The sequence below is a fragment of the Tyto alba genome, unplaced genomic scaffold (assembly GCF_018691265.1).
Source record: "Tyto alba isolate M040663 unplaced genomic scaffold, T.alba_DEE_v4.0 Super-Scaffold_5, whole genome shotgun sequence".
NCBI lineage: Eukaryota > Metazoa > Chordata > Aves > Strigiformes > Tytonidae > Tyto > Tyto alba.
Genome location: NW_024881326.1, coordinates 3,826,307 through 3,849,233, shown reverse-complemented (window position 1 = coordinate 3,849,233; position 22,927 = coordinate 3,826,307). Strand labels below are relative to the sequence as shown.

Sequence of the window (22,927 nt, the reverse complement as noted above, 5' to 3'; positions counted from 1 at the left end):
GGGGATACACAGCATATCGGGAACGGCCCCAGACAAGTCAGACTCATCGCACATAAGCTACGCAGTTAGTCTCCATGTATGCTGTAACCTTTTATTTGGGAGTGCCATTTAGCAAGCTGGAACTGCTCTAAATGGGCTGCCAGCAGTCCAGGGATCTCTGACCAATGGCCTTCTTTTCTCCTGTGGAAAGGAAAAAAATTGAAGGCATTTTCAAGAAAAACTGAATGTACGGTTCTTCTGAGAAACCGGTGGTATAAACCAGCCTAATTATTTCTGCAAAGAGCAACCTACCAAAGCAGTGGAAATGTCTCTGCATTAAATGCAAGTATCAAAGGGATGGCCAAGTTCAAAGACAGTTTAGAGCGACTCCCCAACATCACTTCCAGGCACACACTAATGTGGCTGAGGTCAGACATGCGCTATAAGTCAACTCATGGTTCATCAGACTAAAAGGCCACACAGCATTTAGCTATGTTTTTTTACTGCTTCCTCAAAACATGTTTTTCAATCAAGTTCTTGAACTAGTTTCCTAAGATGGGAAATAAAAACAATAAAAAAAGGAGGTTGGAAAACGTCACACACAATTTTTCACAACACTAAAATATTCAGCGCTGGACCAGTGTGGAATAAACAATTCCCAGGTCTGTACATCTGACTCTTTGTCTCTGTCTGGGGAGGCAGCTATTTTCTTTGCCTGATAATAAGCATCATTTTGGCTCAGTGTTCATGACCTTCCTAGGCTTGTCCAGTCTGACCTTATGCTGTGTCTCAAGGGGCTGGTAACTGATGCAGACTAAATTCTTCATCACTGCCTTTTATGAGGAAGGCAATATGCTGTTTACAAAAGAGTATTTGGTAGACTTCAGCAAAGTCACCTTTTTTTTTTTTTTAATTACATTGTGGATGTTTTTTGTTATTACATTGGGCATTGTGTGGGAAAAACAAAGTCAGGTCATAAGAAACATTGACTGGAGTGAAAATTCAGATTAAGCTGGAGGTGATTTGTTTTACTTAAGATATTTCTTGTCCAATGGCAATACACAGACTTCAAAAATTGAAAAACATAAGTCTAAACCACAATATTAAAGAACATAAACCTCATTAGCAACAAGTTCCTCCTTTCCTCATCCCTTTTCCCTAAGGGTTTGGTTTCAGCCTAGATTCCAGTATCTCCTAATTGCTGCACTTATCTCAGATACTTTCTTGAAGATAAAAATCCTTTATCCTCTTCTCCCAGTCTCATCTTTTTCAGACAGCACCTTGAAGTGTTCTCCCTCACTTGCTTGCTTAAAGCAAAAAAAAATTAATGCCTGGGTTAACAGTGCACAGAGTAGCTATTGTAACCTCCCAGATACTCTTTTGGAATTGTGATATAGGCCACACCATTCTGGACTAGATGCTTGCTTCATAACATAAAAAGAGGAACTGTAAACATATATAAAATTCTGTTCATAAGACACAAGCTCCTTAAACTGTTAGATGACTTGAAATATATCAGATTTTGGATTTTGAATTTTTTTTTTTTTTAATAGAAATTTTGTACTAGCCACCACAACCCAACTTTTCTGAGCCTACATAAGTCAGAGTCAGTGGGGCCTCTCAGTTCCAACAGGACATGAATCAAACAATTCTCTTCTGGACATCTTTTCTGGCAAAGACCAGCCTAAGATCATGTGAAACACAGAGTATTTGTCTGTTAGTAACACAGAGATATGCCCAATACCTTGCAGAGAACCATAGTGCTTTCACACCATCAAAACTTTATCAGATGACCCACCTACAAGCTCTAGAAAAAAGCCTTCCCACCAGCCTGGTCCTCGAGCCTTCTGGTGTAGTTTGCTCCTTCCATTCATTGCCCAGACTGGGTGTGAGCTGCAACCAGGAGTGACACCAGTGTCTAGTGCTGTTCAGGTCTGGCAAACATCAGGGCAGCATGGTGTAATGAAGTGAGGATAACCACCAGCATCCAGCAGTGTGGTCAGAAAGGTCACTACTGTTGCCAGTTTCAGCCAAAGGGAGTATTACAGCAAATGTTGCAAAGGAACAAAACAAATACACCAGTGGAAAGAGAGACCCTAAAATATGTGATGCCTGTTTGACAGTCTGAACAACCAACCACCTTCCCATCTTAAGGAATCTCGCTGCTTGCCTAACAGTTCAAATTCTGAGCTATAAAAAAAAATGTTGCATCAAAAATGACACAGCAACCTTTGTTTTACTTCTGAATACTGAAAGCACTTTTATGATTCAGCCAAATCAGCGGATCATCTCTCAAATTCACAGAAAGTACTGCAGTGAATTTTATTTAGACATCTTGAAAATAAACAGCAGCTGCTATTTGTAAAACATCTTTTAAAACCTTATATTGGAAAGATGTTCATTTAGCAATAAAGTTATCAGCACATGAGATAAGTTTCTTCAGTTTTGAGTGATGAAACGGAAAAACTCGCAACAGTGATTTTCAACGTAAGATATTTAAGCAAAGTCACAGTTGTCATACCTGCCAGGCAATCAAGCATATGGCTTTCCCTCTGTGTAGGTTAGCTCTTATTTTGCCTAGGATAGGTCACTGTTAGAGGACTGAAATAAATAAAACATTTTTGGATAAGCCACCTTCCTTCTAATTATGTCAAAACATGAAGTTTTTGAAATTCAAGGAACCATATTAGGTGCTAAAGGGTAAACTTTTCAAGGGTAATTGTATGACTAATATGCCATCTCTGCAGCTGATGATCCCAAATGATGGCCAGTATTGCCACTATATCCTTTAATTCATTTTAATTTACATGTTAGCGAGGCACCCTCCTTTATTATGTTCTTACATTTAAGGTCCCTTCCAACCCAAACCATTCTATGATTTGCTTTTCTTCCCCACGTTCTATTATCAACTCAACACATTTCAGAAGGAATCAGTAAGAAAACTACATCCATTTCTCATGGATCTGTTCAGGAAGCTTGCTTTCTGGTATTTCCCTCTCTTCTGGGCACTCTAATATCTAATAAAGGATATGTCTTTTTCCAGGGTATCCTGCTCCCACTCAACTGCCTGTTTTCACGGCACGTGTAGTTTCACCAAATCATCTACTCATTTACCAAATTGGGTTGAAACTGGTCAATGGTAAAGCATTGTTGGGGGAAGAAGGGAGCAGACAGGCACAGACTTGGAGACAATGTAACTGTAATTGTGCTTTCTCTGGGGGGAAAAAAGGCTAAAAGGAACAAAGAGCCTGATGGCAAATTGCTAACTGCTCGATGTTCTCCATCAACACCAGTCAGTCTTGCAGATCACAGAGCATCCCCTAAATATGACCAAAATTACTTGGCTACTTAACATCAAGGCTGGAGATACCCTTTCCTCCTGCCTTGTTCAGTCTTTGATGTCAAATGCAAGTGACTCCAACCTCATGATCACTGTCAAGGTTTTCCCTATCATGATCCAGGATTTTCTTCTGTTTCAACCCAAAACAAAGACTAGAGCAGATTCAGTCAGACAGATACACTGACAAAAGCCCTAGGCTCCTTAGGAGGAGTCAGCCTGCCAGGGTATAGTCATAATGTTTACTTGGTCATGATTTTATCCCAGCTGAAGCACAGTGAGTTTCATCTCTGTGTTTAAATTGTTTAGACGCTTAAGAGACCTCTTGCTTGGAAAGACGTAATTAGAAACTTTTCTTCTTATTTATATCTTGCTGTTTCTTTACATAGCACTTTTACTGCATTTATTGAGCTTATTTTTAGTTTTCCCAATATGATACAGGTTTAGTGATTTCAATTCACTACTTCATTTCAGACAAATTCCTCTGTCAAACACTAACATTACATTTGCCTGATGCCAGCCTAAGACAAAGATGTTATTCAACTGTCAGAAAACACAGAAAGCCAATACAGCAAACAGAAGACCCAGAACCATTTTATCACAAAATTCACTGCTAATAGACCTACATCTTCACCAGTTCACCTAAAGTTAGTAGAAAGATCAGGGTGTGTGTAGAATGGATGGTAGTTCATCAAGGACCACATGGGATTCCTCCTCTGCAAGAAGAGGATCATATATAAGAAAAATGGGCTCTGTAGAACCGTCTGTGTAGAAAATCACCAAGTTAGCAGGAATTGAACAAAGGTCAGTGACAGCCAACAGATAAGTCAGTGCCATCACTGAGAAACTACCCTCCTAATTTACCAGTTTAGAAATCCTGGCAATCCCAATAAGCTCCCACCTAGCTTTTGCTATGACTACTACCAGTCATGGGAATATTCAGAGACCAGCTTCACAATGCTTTTCCAGAGAGCACAAGCTGTTTGATTAGCAGTTACGGATTTGAAGCTACATTCTGTGTAAAACAGAATGGATCCAGACCTCCAGGTCCTATTACAGTGTGTTCAAAGCACCATAAAATTTCCTTTAAAGATGAAGATTCTCTGTGAGCATTTAGGAATTGCTGTGAGAACTTCAAGCCTCCCATCATCTGAGAAGACAGAAACCTCCCAAGGTCTTCTACTGTGAGAAACAGTCTGCTTGTCTCCTAGGAAGATAAATTTGAAAGGTGTTGATAACCCAAACATGAACTTGACTCAACAAACAAATTCCACCCAGTCTTAGAGCACAGTGCTCCACCTCTAAGTGCTGGAGAACTACTCCAGCTCCAGCACTGCTCCTCTTCCGCCAGGTTTAATTTCTTTATGATGTACCAGGAAAACTACCTCAGCCAGCTGGAACTGTAAACCCCATCAGGGACGCTGAAATCATTCTGGCTCATTTGTGTCTCCAGTAACCTCTCTGCTAGTGCTCAACACACAGACCACTTCCAAGAGAAAATCATGAGTCACCTTTTAACCCCACCCTCACACTATCAATCACATTAATTATTTTATTCAATCAGGGTCTAGCAGTCAAAGTAAAGTGAGTGGAAAACCTAAGGAAACATATCTTAACTCTCAAAAGGCAAGAAAAAGGGCCTGTTTCTAATAATGTTGAGGTTTGCCAATGTTGCTTTTTTCTTGTCTTACAATTTAAGTATTTACAGTGCAGCCATTATGTTTACTAGAGGGGATTTTTATTTTTAATTTTTCGCAGATTTAGGAATATCTGCAGAAGTAACTTAGCATGATGTCCGTGTCTCTTCCAAGCGCACCATCCCCTTTAGTGTCTCAGCTGTAAATCATCATCACTTTAGCTAAGCCAAGGGTGTGATGTTGCTTTATACAAGCAGAGGCGCAAGGCCCCACCAATCCACCTCTATCCATAGACAGATACCTCTTTGGTTTTGATCATGGGAAATTCATCACGCTTTTAGGAACAGAAAAAGCCCATTAAGACCAGAGATGAGAAATGCCATGATTGCATTACATCTGAAATATTTGGATTAAATTTGAATTATTCCCCTTATAGTCCAGATATTAGCTGTTTTACCAGTTACATCACTTGACCAAATGTGAAAGCAACCTTTAGACAACTATCACTTCTGAGAACTTTCACTTGTGGAGAGCAGAGTCATTGAGTGAAAGAGGAGGAAGGAGAGGCCAGAGGATGAGGTACAGCATTCACATCTCCATTTAGGGAGGAAAATTAGATGTCCAAGGCTTAAATGACCCTTATCTGAAGAGAGGAGAAAACAGACAACAGTGATCATGCACAAAAACTACATCAAGATAAGTTCTGTACTAAGTCCTGGCAAATGGATCCAATTATTTATGGGGTTATCCTAGCGACCAAGGGAGAGCAAAGCCCTGCATTCATGTTCTTCATCAGTCCCCCAAGTGCTTGTACCCGTGGTAAAGCTGAAGCAGCAATAAAACTCTAAACGTGCAGACCAGAACTCAGCCTACAGCTGGATCATTGCTAAATGAGATTTAATTTTTTGCTCACTAGCACAGGACTGAAGGTTTGGTACAGTATTAGGAAAAAATCCTATTTTGATTACTTATTCACTATATTAGACTAGAAAGCGCTGTCTCTAGGCAAAAATCAGACCTATGTGCATTATAGAGCATAGACACTCTTTACTAGACAGGCCCAGTCCTGAAGGCCTTTTTAGTTAATGAGGACAGTTCTCTTTTCCAGGGCCAGTTTTCCACCCAAAATGTTTCAGCCAATGAAATATGCATCTGCATAAAGCTGTATGTTTCATTATTTCTGGTGAAACAGAACTTAAGGACTTAAGGAGTGAATTTTTGAGGATTTTGTGACCCTCTAAAGAGGCTACAGGTATTCTGAATTTGAAGAGTGAAGATCAAAAGTAGGGCCTGCCTTCCCAACTCAAAGAGCATGTATAGATGAATGTATATACTTGTATTATATATATGCATGTGGATGACTGCACACACAAGACCAATTGGTCTCAACATGAGAAAACTGAGATGAAAGAAAGACCACCAGACAGACACTCATTATCCAACCCAACGAGGGAATCCCAGGCCCCATTCCAACTGCACGCTCGTCAGCCTCTGCCCTGAAATCCCCCATGGCCCAGCTCTCCTCTCCCTGATCACAGAATGGTTGAGGTTGGAAGGGACCTCTGGAAGTCACCTTGTCCACCCCCCTGCTCAGGTACAGTCACCTAGAGCAGGCTGCCTGGGACAATGCCCAGATGGGTTATGAATATCTCCAAGAACAGCAATTCCATTTCCTGATGCACACAAGTAAGTCAGGATGGCTTCTGACACATGCCACACTGGCCAAAGTTCAGTGCATAAAATCCAGAAGATAAAATTTGCTCTTAAAGATAGTGTATTTTCCTGAGAATGAACATTTTGTTTCCTGCAAATTTGAAAAGATGCAAATTTAAAATGTTTTAGCCTTTATGATTAAGCTAGAAACAATGCCACATACAGGCAAGACAGCAGTTCTAAAAGGTTCTTTCAGCTGTGAAGGATTTTTAAAAGTTTCTTTTTAGCCAGGAAAAATATACATCTTTACTTAATTTTTAAACATACATTTAGATCACAGGGAAACAGCATGAAATTCAGTCAAATTATTTTGCAAATCTAAGATATAATGGCTAACAAACCCCCAAATTCCAGGACTTTACTCATCTCAAATACCCTTTTAAATATGGAAATAAAACTAGAAAAGCGTAAAGCTCTTAACATACAAATCATTTTTTGGATGTGGACGCTTTTCACTCTTGGGGAAGAGTGTTGACAGAACAGTGCCTTAATTTCTTTTGTAACTGGCATGTTTGGGGTATAATTTTTCCTTCAGAGAAGCCAGTCATTTAATTCTTTAGGAAGAATAAATCAATGAACTAACAATTACTGTAAGAAGACTTATGCTAGCCAAGGATGTGATCCTTGGGCTTTTTGTTTTACAGACTCAAAATAAATTTTACCGTGACATTCTCAGCATCATCACATTGCCTCAGGACAAATAAAAGCTGACTCTCTGAGAAACCAATTTTTATCTATTGACGACTGAAACAACTAAATAAAACCTGACATTTTAAACTTTAAAGAAACATTCAGAACATTGGACTTGTACTGTTTATGTTCTAGAAGTGACATTGAGGTCATTTAGTATTTTTTCTTTAGAGGAAACAACTTCAACAACATAAGAAAGCCTCCATCCAATCTGAAGGAGAGAAATATAAATTGGAAAATCTGCCAAAAAAGAAGAGAACAAAATACCAGCATCTGGAGAGCTGTCTGCTTGGCAAGCATGCATGTCATTTACAAATGTTTGCTCATAATTATATCCTTGGAAGACTTGAGTGAATAATACTGTTGAGAAAGATGCCACTTTCAAAACACTGCCTCTCCATCATACTTAAATAAATGTAACAAGCACTGAAGGGTGAGTGTATCTAAGAATATCACCACAAAAAAGGGGAACCCATGCCTCTCATTGCCCTGGTCCCTGCAAGACAAGGAGGAGGAAGGGGGCAGCTGTGTATTAGGACATCCACTGAGCTCCCAACAATTCGGCAAGCTTTCTGGATGAGGGAGGGCAGGGATGCTGGCAAGGTGCCACTGTGGTTTTTGCTTCCCATCATGACACAGCCAACACAGAAAGGCACAACTAAGAACAAAGAATTTGCTGAAGTGACACTAGAAATGGGATTGAGCCATCAAGTTCATGTCATACAGGGTCCACTCAGTCACCAGACTGTAATGGTGAGGTTAGACATGGGGTATTTGCTGATGGCTTTATAGTCCCTTGCTCATCTCTACTTCTGGGTAAATTCCATCTTAGCAAGATTTTCCAGGCAAAATAAAAATACGATTATGGAATTAATAAAATAAGGGTGAGCAACAGCTCCATTCTGGGAACATTTTGGCAATTACAGAAGAAACATGTCACAACTTCCCCAGATGAAAACATTAAGGACAAGATATTCAGGGAGAAATGGTTTATCCAGTCAGAAACCAAGATGGAAACCTGCCAAACAATGTTTTCATGGTGCCTCCCATACTCAACCTACTGGGGGAAAGGCAAAGTGATAACCCGGACCACAGCAAAAATTCCAGGCTTTGAAAGGGGCTAGGGTTTCATCCCCGAAAACATGTGATTAATATTGAGGTGCACCACTTTATATCACTGATGGAAAAGAGAGTGAATTTAACTGAGTTCATAAATTCCTCGTTTAGAAAATAATGCTTTTTAAAATAACATCCCTAGGAGAATAAACCAGGAACTGTTTCAGTCCCAATAGCACTTCTTAAATTAAACACTCATCTTAAAAAAAAAAAGTGAGGACCTCCGCTCCCAAGTTCTGGAGCACCAGGTCCTCCCATGTTTTCATTTTTCAAACCGTTTAACACCCAGAAGCACAATGAAGGTCTCTTCAGGGCTAAGCATGCTGCCAGAATCAGGCATCACCAGTCTGCTGCAGAAAGGTGAGGAAAACCACAAAAACCTACAAAGCAGTGTTCCACTTCCTATTTCTGATGAACCTTCTCAAATACAGAAACGGAGCCCATCTGAATGAAATATCATGAAGTTTTCGGCGCTTCTTATTTAGAGCATGGCTGAGCCACAGTACACTGAACTCCCCAGTATACCTCAGCCTTGACTTGAACTGTAGATTCTGGTCTAGGAAAATGGGACATGGATGAGGGTCACACAGCTGTACATATGCCTCTGAGACTTGAATCCTGGCCACTGCCAGCAATAACTGCCAGAATGGATTAAGGGAGTTAAGAGATCCCTACTTGTTTGTTTGGCTATGTGAGAGGAGTCCTCAGGGCACTGCACACAGCTCTGCTTGCTTCCTCACTACAGGAACAAAACAATTGGGAAGGAAAGCGCTTACCAACACATCTGTGACAGCCCTTTGCATTTGGTGATTGCTCTGTCCAATAACTTCTTCATGTTTTTTGGATCCGTCTTCTATAAAAGCAGATGGCTGTACTGTCATCTGGAATATTACTATTTTCCCATCACTAATCTTAGCACATGCAAACACTGATTCACCTCAACAAGAAAAATGTTTTAAAATACCCCTTACAAAGCTAACACCACTCAAATTTTACAGCGCAGATTCTGGGTCTCTGCCTTCAAAATGCCACAGATATACTCTAGTGTGACAATGCAAGTCCAAAGCACTGAACTTCATCCTTCTTTCCACTGCACGATTCTGCTTCCCAAGTCCCTGTCAGATGTCCATGTACGTGCATCCATGCCTGCCTCTCTGGATGGAGACCTGTGAGTGTGAAGCATTTGTAGTTTTTAGCAGTCATTGGGGCCAGACACAAAACTTCTTAGTGCATAGTGACTCTGGTACCCACAGCCCCTCATACAGCCTTAATATTTATATTAGAAATTGGGTTGGTGGTGTCACAGGTGGAAATGCTATTGCAAGCGAACCAAGATTTCAGGTTGCTGGGTATTTATACTGGTGAAATTTATAGTTGTATATTACATTTATATTGCTTCACCTTTAAAATTCTCTCTCTAGCAAAATGCAATCAAATACAAAATACTTGCTGTTAACAGGATTCTTGCAGGGTCCAATGCACAGCAAACTTCTAGAGACAAGCCTGTTAATTATTACCTTGATGTTTTGGTGGCAGAGGTTACTTTAGAAGAATAACTGGCCAAATCTGCAAAGTCAACACACATTTTTCAACCCAAACCACTGACAGTAAACTCCAATTAGAGTGTCTGCTGGAAGATAAGGAAGGACTTGCAGCAGAGCATGTCACAGCCACTGTGAAAGGATCAGTGTCATGTTGAACATGAAATAGCACAGTGGCCATTGGCTGGGCACTTCGACCCAGGATGGTCTCCCATCCAGGCTACTCCCCTTTTACTGTGATCAACACAATGTGCTCTCAAGTTCCTGAGGAGGGGTATCTTGTGGCAGCTGTCTCTTCTACTCTGGCAATAAAGGCCCTCCCCTTCTCTCTACAGCAGTTGACTCTGTACAGAGATCAGCTAACAAGAACAGATGAATAATAATGTTAATCTTAAACACAGGAGACTAAATTGAATGTTCTTCCGTGCTTCCTTTGGAGTCTCCCTGTTTCCCCAGGCTGCTTTCAGATGTTGTAGGCTGTCAACCCTGTTTTACATGGCTAATGTAACAAAGATGCTCCTCTTTGTTTCTTCCTTTTCTAGCCAGCTGGGAAAAAAACTTCTTCGCAGTTGTGAAACAAATGAGCACACTCTCAAAAAAGCACCCAACTTTGCCATTTCTCGGCCAAGTAAGGGCAGTGGACTGTATGAAACAGCTGCATATAGCTCACTATCTTCACGTGCCAGGGTGCTGCTAAAAGGTATCACACTGGTTCTGGTCCTTTCTTCTGCTCTTAACTCACTTTGGCCACCAGCTCCATCTGCCCAATTTCTGAGGCAGCAGGACACAGCACATCCCAGATACAAAAGCAACAGCATCTTGTTGCAAGTCGTGAACACCCAACCTGAGCACTCTTCTGCCTGAAAAGGGTGACACTCATGTGGTCTTTTATCTCCTCCCTCCTCAGGGAAGCACCCTTTCCCTCAAACTCAAAGCAAATCACCATAAGAAGAGCTAGAAACACACATGCATGCACACTCTGGTACCCTCACCACACCAGATCTATTTATTGTGCTGATTGAGTCCTAAAAATAGGTCCTGAAGCACAGAGACTATAAGAAAAGGGCTGGAAAAGCCCAGCATTAATTTCCTCAGAATGTTTAGATCATCAGCTACAACACCACAAACAACTGCCTGGGTGATCTGCCTGGACAGTTTGCTTCCTTTATTTCTGCAAATAATATCAGTGAAGAAATGTGATACAAGGAGGAAGACAGAAGAGCAGTGATCAAGACAGGGAGGGGAGGAACATGTGAAGTTGTGTTTCCTTGCAAATGGAAAAGTCATTTTATTTTCAGAACACATTTGGTGAAAAAAAACCACCTCAAAACCTTAGGAGAAAATAATTATGGGAGAAAGAAAGAAACAAAACAAAGCCCATGATGTTTTCAGAGAATTACTTGGCTGGACACAACTAGAACATGCTGTTCCAAGTACCTTAGAAGATCTGCAAGGGAATTCCCTTTATAGCTAGAAAATGTTTCCTTGCCTCCAAGAAAAAAATTCAAGAAACATTTCATTTTTATTAGTGTATTTGGGGGAAAGTTGCAACATTAACCAAAAAAAAAAAAAAAAATTGCTTCAACTGAATATTCCTCCCCCACAAAACCCATTCCCTGCCTCCTTTTTTTCAAAAAGTGTTTGCTCCTCAAAAAGAGCAATTCCTTAGAACAACCATGACTATTACTAATTTTTAAATTACTACAGGATCATATTAGGGGAGAAGTAATAATGACAATGTTCTTCTGTTATGATCCTCTATATGAGAACTTACATTCCTGTTTGCCAGAATAAGAACTCCAGTTCCAATGGATCCCAGCCACTTTTCTGATCTCTGTAGATCAGTACATAAGATATCTATTTAAGTTATTAGCACTTTTATTTAGGTTTATCACTGTGTTTAGGTTATCACTGACAACATAAGAGGACAGGAAAGTGAACTATAAAGTAATAATTCATTTTTTTCTTCACTCGTGCAAGAAACAGTCTATATTATTTTACAAAATAATTATACAAGCCTTTAGGTATTTTATTTTAAAAGCTTATTAAAAAATACACTAAATAATGAAATAAAGTTATATCAAGATCACATTATTTCTCATTAATCTTCTCTGTGCTCTCTAATCACAGCAGTAAATTTGAAGCTGCCAATGTCTGATTGCTCAGAGACCCTATTTTTCAGTCATTAACTCATCCTAATACCTCATAAGCCTCATCTTTAAAGTTAGATCAAGTTAACATAATTTGATAAAATTTTATTGTTGTGGGAACAAGAGAGAAACACAATTCAGAGCAGGTTTTTCTCCTATTATTTCCAGCAGTAAAGTTTCTGTTGTCCACATTACTTATGCCATAAATTCCAGATATTCCATTATAACCAATATTCCAGGCACCAAGACAATTCCCATGAAGTCTCAATTTACTGGTGAAAAACATGAGAAGCAACAAAAGGAAGATCTGGCCCACAAGATCCCATGCAATATTTTAAAGCACTGGGCTATGGTGGAATGGGGAGAGTTGCTTGTCTGCCTGTATATTCCATGTTTATTTCCTTGAAAAATTTCAACAGGTCCCTTTTCATTCCATTTCAGAACAGAAACCACCATTACAACTGCATGTATTCAGTTTCCAAGCCAACCAACATAAATGTGATGTGCTCACATAAGGGAGAACATACACAGAAGCACATCAACGTACCATTCACAGCATTTCACCAAGTCTATCTCATGTGCACTAAGTACCTGTAATTCAACACACAAATACTCCTCTCATACCCATAAACTGAAATTCTCTTCAGGTACAAATCAGTAGATTAAATGATTACTATGTAGACCAAATGCTAAATGCTTGATCCACACCCATCCTTAATATTTCTATAACATTTAGATTTCAATATCCTAATCAAAATACAGGCAGATGGTTTAGTATTTGTGTTTTTTCTAGGAGCAGAAAAACAATTAAGACAGTACTTCCTGACACTATTTCTCTCACATTTTTAGCACTCCACATTTACCTGGTCATTCACATCACTTACGTTCCATGCATAGAGGGCTTTACTGCCCAGACTTGTCAAGAACATGCAGTTGGCTTGAAAACCATTTCTGAAGTGCAACTAGAGACAAGATCAGTACCTTGTAACCAATAGTGAAAAAAAAAAAACAGTTGCATGAACCATTTTAAGCAATGATTGGTTAACTGTTATTGCTTTAGATTAAGTGTTGCTGGGCTTCAAAAGCATAGAAAACATTAGTCTCAATATGTTGAAGATATGCCGCGCTGCTGCTGAATGCTTTATAATGTTTTGAATTTCAGTGGATTCACGTGTACCTTTGTCTCAGCACTTCAGGGCAAAACCATGAGGCAACCACCTCACCTGAACATTGTATTTCCCACTGCTGGTAAAACTGATCCAAATCAACTGATTTCACCAAATAAGACAAGAAAGCAGATTCTGAATCCAGCTGTTCCAAAATTAGAGCCATACAGTAAGGCTAAGACTTGTTTTGACCTGGTGAAAGACTTCACCCTCCACTTTCGGACACCTCCTTGTAGTAGCCCAATTACACAGGGCCTTTATGAACTCCACTATTCCAGTCTGTGGATCACTAGGATGCAAGAACAGCGATAGCTGAGATGTACAGAAGATTGTCAACTCCACTAAATCTACCCTCACTAAACAAACAAAGCTCGAGGCAGATTTTAGTCTCCCCAACAAAAATACAAGGTTCAGAAGCCAAGTGCCGTCGCTGATTTTACCGTCAAAGAAACACAGCATGATGGAGTCCTGCCCACACCAGGATCTCAAACAGGTAGCAGTTCATTGTTAATATCACTAATGTTCACCCACCACCCCACCCCTTCCTCCCCAGCTCAAAATTAAACCTAACAACCTGAAGACAATTCAACTTAATTGCAACTGCTTCATCTTCTGCAGGATCTGACTGCCAATCGTTGCCATTTGAATGTGAGGTTGCTAGGGCAACGGGTATGAAGAGCATGCTTTTCTGTTGCCACATGCATCTTTGGGAGCTGTGCCAACATCTGAGCTCCCACAGCTGGGATGGATTTAACACCTTCCTCCCCAGGAGCAGCCTATCCTTACTTCCAGTGCAGGGGCTGTGGCAGCCAGCCCTTGGCAAGCAACTACTTTTCCTCTGCAGATCTACACCTGCAGAATGACAGATGGCTGCAGCCAAGCTCAGTATAATCTAGTGCCGAGGATGCTCTAACACCTTATCAAATCAAACGTTCAGCAGTGCTAGACTTCATTTGCAGGAGGTTACTGGGTACACAGCGCATCGTGTACATAGCTAATGAGGAAAGAAAAGATCATTTACCACCATTTAAAAACATCTACCTGTTGTTGTCCCTTCACCCACCCCCTCCATACTAACAGAAGGTTGCATCATACCTAGAGGACTACACAGTCTTCTCTCCGCCTCCACAATTTTAACCTATAAAACATGATTAATGTGTACGGAAACCTTCCCATCAACCTCTCTGATTATCTTCCAGGACAGACTGCTTCCCAGAGTTTAGCTGTTAGTTTCTTTCCTATTTCTTTAAGAAGTGGTTAAGCTTAGGTCAGAGCCTGCTTTGCCTATGACCTTTCATACCGCTTTCGAGTCTGCAAGGCTTATACTCTTCTGTAATAATTAAGGTGCACTCCAACCCTTTCCTTCACGTATGCACACATGTTTAGCAAAGAAACAACTAACTTAATCTTTTCCATAGCTGAGAACAATCTGGAGCTCAAGATCACAAGCTAAATCTGCTTTTTAACAGCAAGTAAAACTATTCATAGCAATGGCAAATAGCCTCCCTGCTACTGCACTGATCTGTAATCACAGCTAATTACTGCATACAAAAGCGACTGTTAAAATGATAAATAGTGTAATCTAGGAAGTGCTATAATCCTCTAGGAGCCCCATACAGCACCAGTAGTGGAGTGCAATGTCTGGAAGTCACCCACCGAAGGTTACAGCTGGTACTTCAAACTCACTTTGTGGAGAACATCCCTGATGTTATGATCTAGCATGTGACAGATGCAAAAGGTAAAAGAAGCCAGTTATGATTTATTTCATGTTAGTGCAAGGCTGAGTTATTCACAATCCCTTTTACCTACAAACATGTTCCAGAGAAGCACAACAAATTAACAAGCTGAAGACACTGGTGCATGTCTCACACAACCTACAGCCTGAAACCACCTTTGTATTCCCTTCAATGCCTCTATGTGTTTGAGGCACATAAAAGGATTTGTGAGCTCGCTAAAAGCTCAGCAGAGGCTCAACGCCACACTCTGAAACACATTTCCTCACTTATTAGATTCAGGCACATTCCACATGTGCCAGTATTTCAAGTAGAAACACAAATGTCACAGCACACAGGGCTTTGCAATTTGTGTTCATCTGCACTTCAACAAGTCAATAACCACCACCAACAGAGAAACGTGGACAATTCTGGGCATAGTCAGGGAAACAAAAGCCAAAATTTCAGCTGTTTCAGGATGTGTCAGCAGCCTTTGCAGAATAAGTCATATTTTCACAGAAGAACAATAATCAGATCCTGCAAAGCTTGTAGGGTGAGGCAGAGGAGGTGGCAAGGGACCTCTATTCTGATTAAGCAAGAGCACTGGCATTGCCCCGTATTTTTAACTGGAAAGAACAGGCTGAAGGGAGAAAAAAGCATGTTCAGATCTGAAAAAGTGATCATTAAATCAAAAGCTACACTCCAGAAGGGAGCTGGGGACATGGGGAGGGAATCTGACAAACCAGAGAAGTTTCACTATTCACAGGGGCTGTTAGAATCAAATCCATTCCTCACAGAAGGCAGCAATGTAACTACACTGTACTGCTAAGAGTTCACATCACTTTGTCATGCCAGTTTATTCCCCTTTAATCTCTACTCTCTTCCAGCTCTGGATTATCCCCAGGCCCTGTCCTGGCAGATATCCCAGGGTGCAATGAGCTGTCACTCCACTCCATGCCCCGAAACTGGGATTGCAGTGGACTGTCAGGCAACTGCCCAAATCTGGAAACCGTGCCAGAATACCTCCCCTTCCAGTGCCTCTCCTGCATGCATTACTGGATTTTGACACATAGTTCAAAACATAAACAGATGTCTCTGGTCTTGTTCACAGGCAAAATGGAAAATAGGGTTAGACTGCAGCGATGCAGCTACAGAAGAGACAGAGGAATCAAATGATGAAGCCATGCATTATCTCTGAGAGCCATTTAACCCAGGTGTGCTTACACCTGACAGCCAAGTCTTTCATGACTCTCATTCCACAAAATTTATGAGGACTTGGATACTGGAGGACTGCTTACTGTGACCACAAATCCTGTCACTGAGAAGATACGTGGAATAAAGAACATTAATGCAAAATATGTAAAGATAACCCAGATTAAGTGCCCAGTGCCAAGGCAGGCATGCCCCAAGCCTCCTCTGCCTTCCAAAGGAGGGAAAAATCTTCAGACAGGTATAGAGGTGGGTAAGGTTTCCAAAGTTCAAATCAGCACCTGCAAATATGAAGACGTTTTAGCTCCTGATTGTTTTCCACCAGTTCGAAGCAAACAAAAGCTGGTGCCACCTTCAAGAAACACATGCAGGTGCAGAAGTTGGAGGCCCTGAGCTCTCTGGCACCTCAGTTGCTCACACTGCCCTGGATAAGTCACCAACCTACTTATCCAACACTCCCCAATTTGAGAACTGAGGAGACACTTGTTCCATTTATTCCCATCACTGTATCATTCCAGAACACAGTGCCTTCTTTCCTAATCCTTTTCACTTGCGTGGTGATAGCCACCTCTGAAAGCATTGCAAAAATGGTGAGAAGAGTGGAAAATGGGGCCCATGGCATGCGGTGTTTCTAGGAACACAGGGCAGGCAGTGGGCCATGAGTATGCAGTTCTCCACTTTTAGTCACATATCTGGCCTTTGGCACCCGTGAATTAATGGGGATTTAATCAAACACAGCAGCAGTCCCTCCTGTGACCTGGGACAGAAGAGGGGTTTCTTAGGAAGCAGTTCAGTAGTACTGTCACACAGTGTTTTTCTGTGCTGTCTTACTGAAAAAGAACTAGCTCTGTCCTTCCAGAACATAAGGGTACAATCATAGCCCTTTCATAAAGAGAAGATGCAGATGAAAGGAAAAACAGAGCTTATAAAACAGAGGGTCATGCAGGGAAACCAGGAAAGCACATGATAAGACTCTCATTCTGTAGGATCAGACTATTATTTTTCTTTATGAATAACTGAAGAACATGACTTATCTCTGAAGCAAGCTCACCCACTCTTTCCCCACATGGATGTCTGCCCTGGATGGGGGAATACTGCTATTTCTTTAATGCTGACAAAGATGTCCTTGAGATTTAATACTTTTTGCATGGTCAGTGCTCAGTGAAAAAACTGAGGCAATCCCTAGGTTTAGTTAAAAGTAACAGACAAAATATCCTTTCAGCAGAGTGACTGTCATTCCCACGTATTTTCATTAGAGCTGTATGCTGCTGGAAGCCGATGCCGACCAGGAGCACCACGCAGAAGCAGTGTTTGCCCTCAGTAAGGGGTTAACCAGGACAGGTGGCCGAGTGGCTGAGGACATCCCAGGGCCAGCAGAAATAGCAGGGGGGCAAGAGGCTTCTCCTGCCTCTTGGCAGGACGCAGCTGCCCCCAGCCCCACTTCATCCTGGCAGAGGGGATGGGAAACTCCAGGGAAATCACAGGAAAAGAGCAGGATGGGCTTTGATGCTAATATCAATGGGCAGAAAACATGTCCACCAATGGGGGGGATTCTTTCTTCCTCTTTTTCTAACAAACCAGCAGGTTTACCCTACAGAAAACTGCAGGTGTTTTGTGTCTTATATTATTGCTTTTGATCTAAATGGTGGGGGGGCTAGTTCTAAAAAGGAGAGTCCCTCAGCTCTGCAATAGGTTCTAAAAGCACCTCTTGAAAATGGCTGTGTAAAATCATCCATTTATAAATCCTTGCTCACAGACTGAGCCCTTCTGTCTGAAGACAGCTCTGATCAGCTCCTGCATGACTTCCCCTATAACAGGGCAGAGACAGTGTCCCTCTGTGATGGTGTGGAGCAAATGGAAGAGGGAAGGACATACCTTGAGTCTCATGTGATGAAAGGGGGTCAAGTGCAGGTGCTGCGATAGGAAGGTGATGCCACTCTCCCTCAGTGGCAGCCTGGAACAGCACAGAAACAGCAGGAGCACCTCCCTATGTGGTGTATGAGGCAAATGAGGGAATGAGCTGTACCTCATAAAGACACGTTACAGCAAGGAGGCTTCCTACACCCTGAAGGGCTCTGGAAGATGCTGCACATTTGAAATGGTCATGCTCAGCTCAGTAATTATTTTACAGGCGGACAGAGGAACTGAGATACTAATAGAGCCCAGCATCCTGAAACACCAGCAAAGGATTGATGTTGTTGGCATCAACACCTGAACTTCTAGTCAGCAGAGATGAGGCACTTGTGGGGTGTGATTCATCTCATCCTGAAGCCAACATCTCAGGTATGTCAGTTGAATCACACCCTAAATGCATCAATTCCTCTCCACTGCCTGTAATGGGAGCTGGTGGTAACAACCCCACATCAGACATCCATGACGAGCACCTAACCTTTGGGCAAGGCAAGTCCTGCCCAAAGTGTCCATAAACTGCCTTGGGCTGAGTAACCAAAGGGCTGGCCAGGACAGGCCTCCCCTCCCCTGGGGCTACAGCGGGCCACCAAGGGCAGGGGGCAAGACACTGACTGCCAGGGCAACCACAGCCAGCCGTCTGACACCAGCCTCATCTGTCAACAATTCTGTCAGAAAATGTCACTCTGACAAAGATGATTTTTTCTATGAAATCAAGCCCGTTTTTTCCAGATTTCTTTTTTCCCAGAAGCGAAAGACAATTTGGCATTTTTACACTATTTTTACTTTTTATAACCCATCGCTGGTGTGGAGACTGTCACAAAGGAACGTGATATAGAAACAAAGCAAAACATGGTCCAAGCTAATTTTTAGGCAAATCACACATTCAGACTTTTCTTTTTCCTACTTAGAATAAAATAAGGAATTTCAGAGTGCTGCAACTTGCCAATTCCATGTTTCAGTCAGCTCTATCAGATATGCCAGGTGGGGTCAGACCTTTTGAGTTCATTTACTACCCAGCACTGAAATAAAGCACGATCAGCAAACACGCACCTTATCTCCTGTGCACAGTTAGAACCCACGCTGCAGCCCACACTGCACCCAAAGAAACCAAGACCCAGTACTGCACATAAGCAGCGCGCAGCACGCTTATTTGTGAGATGATCTTTTCGTAACAACATTTTTCCTTGGAAACTCACACAATCCTAGGGAGGCTGCACAGTAATTACACAGTGCCTTTTGTGTTCACCAGTTTCTTAATACTGGGGTGCCACAGAAGTAACATTACCCTGTCTTCGTTCTCTTTCCCAAAGAGACTTTAAAAGTACAAAACAAGTAATTAATGTCAGATTGTTAATGACCTATCGCTGTGAGTCTGACTGGAATGAGCAAACAGAACATATTTAACATTGCAGGTGCAGATCCAAGGACAAAAACAAAGTGCAAGAAAGCCCCTTACCCCTCCTCCTCTTTTCTATCTCTCTCACTTATACTCTTTTTTCCATTAGAGCAGAACAAAACCCTTTTGACTATACAGATACTCTTCCCAAGTATTTGTTCTGTCTGGTCACTGCCAGACATTTAGGGTAACTGAACAAAGCACGAGCATATTTGTGAGCTGAAACTAAAATACCATCTTTCACCTTTCCTCAGAAAAGCTTTAGATTCACAGATCCCAAATGTACTTGTTTGGACATCAGCATCAACAGGAACTGCAGTGGCATCCCCCAGCTCTGTGTGTGCTGGGCAGCACTCCGCAGCTGCTCAGACAGCTACACAGGCTTTCTAAAGCAAAAAGCTTCTTACTTGTACTGGTATACAAGTACTAGCACCTAGACAGGCTAACCACTGCCTCTGTAGATGGCGAGAAGACCCGAAACAGGGCATCAACATTTAGTGTCTTTACATTCAAGATGCTGTACAAACACCTGGGGGTGGCTGAGGAAAACACAGCTATAGTTTCTGGGTGAGTTGGTGAGGCAAGATTACTGAGTGGCCTGCTCAGAATATGTTTCAGTAGATGCCGGTTCTGGCCTTTGCCTTATGCTTACGTTGCAAGGCCATTTCCTTCTCCAAAAAAAAAAACGCTCTGGAAAGCTCATCACTCCAAAAGGACAATTAAAAATTCAGCCAGTTAACTTAGAGTATACACTATAGTTCCATATGGCAGAGAAGAGATAGACAACCCATGAACAAGCATTGGGAAGTAGATCCTCACCTCTGTTCTGCTGCACAGAGTCCTCTCCCTCAAGGTGTTCTAACAGGCTCACCATGAGAACAAAGGCAGTTTCTACCACCTCCTAGGTATCAACTTCCTTTCCCATGCAAGAGAGACAAGACTGGGATGCTCTAGCTATTCTCCACAAATCTGCAGAAGTAGCCCAACATGGACCACAAGAGCTGCTCTATCTTGGAGCAAGGAAGGCGAGCAAGGAAGGCACAGCTTTAGAATAGCACACAGAATCACAAAATGATTGAGGCTGAAAGGTATCTCTGGAGGTCATCTAGTCCAATGCTGCTACATCATCATCCAGATCGTTAATGAAGATGTTGAACAGGACTGGGCTCAGTATTGACCCCTGAGGTACAATGATAGTTACTGGCCTTCAACTAGGCTTCATATCACTGATCACTACCTTGAACGAGCACACACGAAAAAAAAAGGCCTAAAATGGCATCCTTGTCTCAAGTCTAGCTCTTGCTTCACATCTCTTAAGCAGCACAAAGGCTTTCTCTGACCTCACTGTGACTAGTTGCATGGTATTTCCCCTTCTAAGAGGGGAAGAAAGACTTCAATAAACAGGAAAGCATTACAGAAATAAAAATAAACCCAAAGACTTTGGAATGCATACATTTTTTTTCCAAATTAATTCTCCCTGTTCTTCAGTCTCATGTTACTTGGAAAACTAAAATGAGAAGCAGGAAAGCAACCCTTGCTCTGCTCAGTACAATTTCAGCATTGAAGCTTCTGTGAGAAATGAATACCATTGGGAAGAAAAAAAAGAAGAAAAAACCCAACAGTCTAATGCCATCCTGGCAAGCAGTATTGGTCAAGCTCAACTGTTACCTCCTGTCACAGAGGACAAGAAACAGTACCAGCTGCATACAAAGTAGATCACACTGTCATTGGCATCAGGTTTTCTAAGAAAAGTCACCCAAGTTTGTGCCTCCAGAAGATCAACCCTAATCTCAAAAGTAGACATGAGTGAAGTAAAGGACAAATTCATCACGCCTAAAGGTAAAAACACTGTGTGCATCTGGCTAGAGGCTTCTACTGTCCTCTTCATTACACTTGTCAGAGTATGAGAACTGATTACACACTCTGATGGAAAGCTACGTTGTCAAAGTTGGGAATGACTTTGTGTTCTTCTGAATTATTTGCTTATGGCTGTGAACTGCTTTATAAAAATACAAGATATGTGAAGCATAAAACCTCAGAGCAAACCAATAGCAGACCCCAAATATAAGTAATATTAACAATTTGAAATGTCTAGTACATTAGTCACAATTAGAAGCAAATTATGTATTTGTTTTCCCGTTACAATGCTAATAAAAGTGACAGATAGACATAAGCATTATTGGTTGAGTAAGCAAAATAGCTGTTCATTTTGAATATGAAATCACTAGTGTGTAATGAAGGTTTTAGAGAAGTCAAAACAAAATCCACAGTAACTTGAGCACAGCCATGCAGAGATCAGAGACAATATCAATCAATAAAGGAAAACTCTCCATTCCCTCTGGGTAAAACTTGCTGTTAAGATTTCACCAGAACTTCTCTGAAACACAGCTGAGGAAGAGGGTATCAAGTTCTCTGCAGAACAAAGGTTTGCTTAGACACCTCTGCATCAACTACACATCTGTGTAGGTGAGTATTCCCTGGAAGTAGCTTGTGAGCGTCCTGCCCTACATTGCCGAAGTCATTCAAAGCTCTTAAGACACGTATGTAGCTGGGCTTTGTGGTTCCAGTATAGTTAACAGAAAAGGTAACCTGGCAGCCAACTATACACACATGGTTTCCTCTTATTTTTGGCACTATGTAGAGGGCAAACCAACTGATTCTGGAAGCACACGTTAGTTCCCCATGGAACAGAAATTAATCCATTTGCTTTGACCAGAAGTGGGTATGTGCTGATAATGAGGCCGCTCAATTCATTCCACTGGTAGCAGTTAGAAACACCCAAGCATTTTTTTTAGTGTAACAAGACCACTCCACCAATGGTGCCTTGCTGTTTGCTGCCTCAGACAGACACCTTGCTGGGCAGACTATGGCTCTTCTCTTTCCTACTCATTCCTCCAAGAAAAAATACAAATAATTGGTTTATTCATATAAATGAACTAGCCAGTTCTCTGAGATTGGAAAAACTGCCCCTTGCTACTGTGAGATTTCCTGTCCCCATGTATCTTAATAAGGCACAAATTGCTCTGAAAACATGCAGAGAGCTATAATAATGAAAAATAATCCTATATTATTATTTCCAGCAAAGAAGATCTTATGTATTCAGTTAATAAAATCTCATTTTCTATAATGTTTTTGCAAGAGTTATAGCTAACTTAAAAAAAAAAAAAAATTGGATAGCTAAAGCTCAAATTTTGTATTGCAATTACTGTGCATAAATACCAGGCCCTCAGAAGTAACAGGTATTAAAGAGAAACTTCAATTAAGAAACTCGACACCTTGCTGAAATGCTTCTCAACACAGCAACCTAGACAAGTACATATACAGACTGACCCAGGAAACGAAGCATTTATTCACAGAATATATTCCTGTA

The 22,927-nt window shown here is 41.4% G+C and overlaps 1 protein-coding gene across 2 annotated transcripts in view; it reads right to left on the bottom strand.

Annotated features, from left to right (window-relative positions):
* Positions 1-22,927, bottom strand: part of CAPN6 (calpain 6) — a 67,870-nt gene that overhangs the window by 35,698 nt on the left and 9,245 nt on the right. The gene's annotated exons all lie outside the window — the stretch shown is intronic.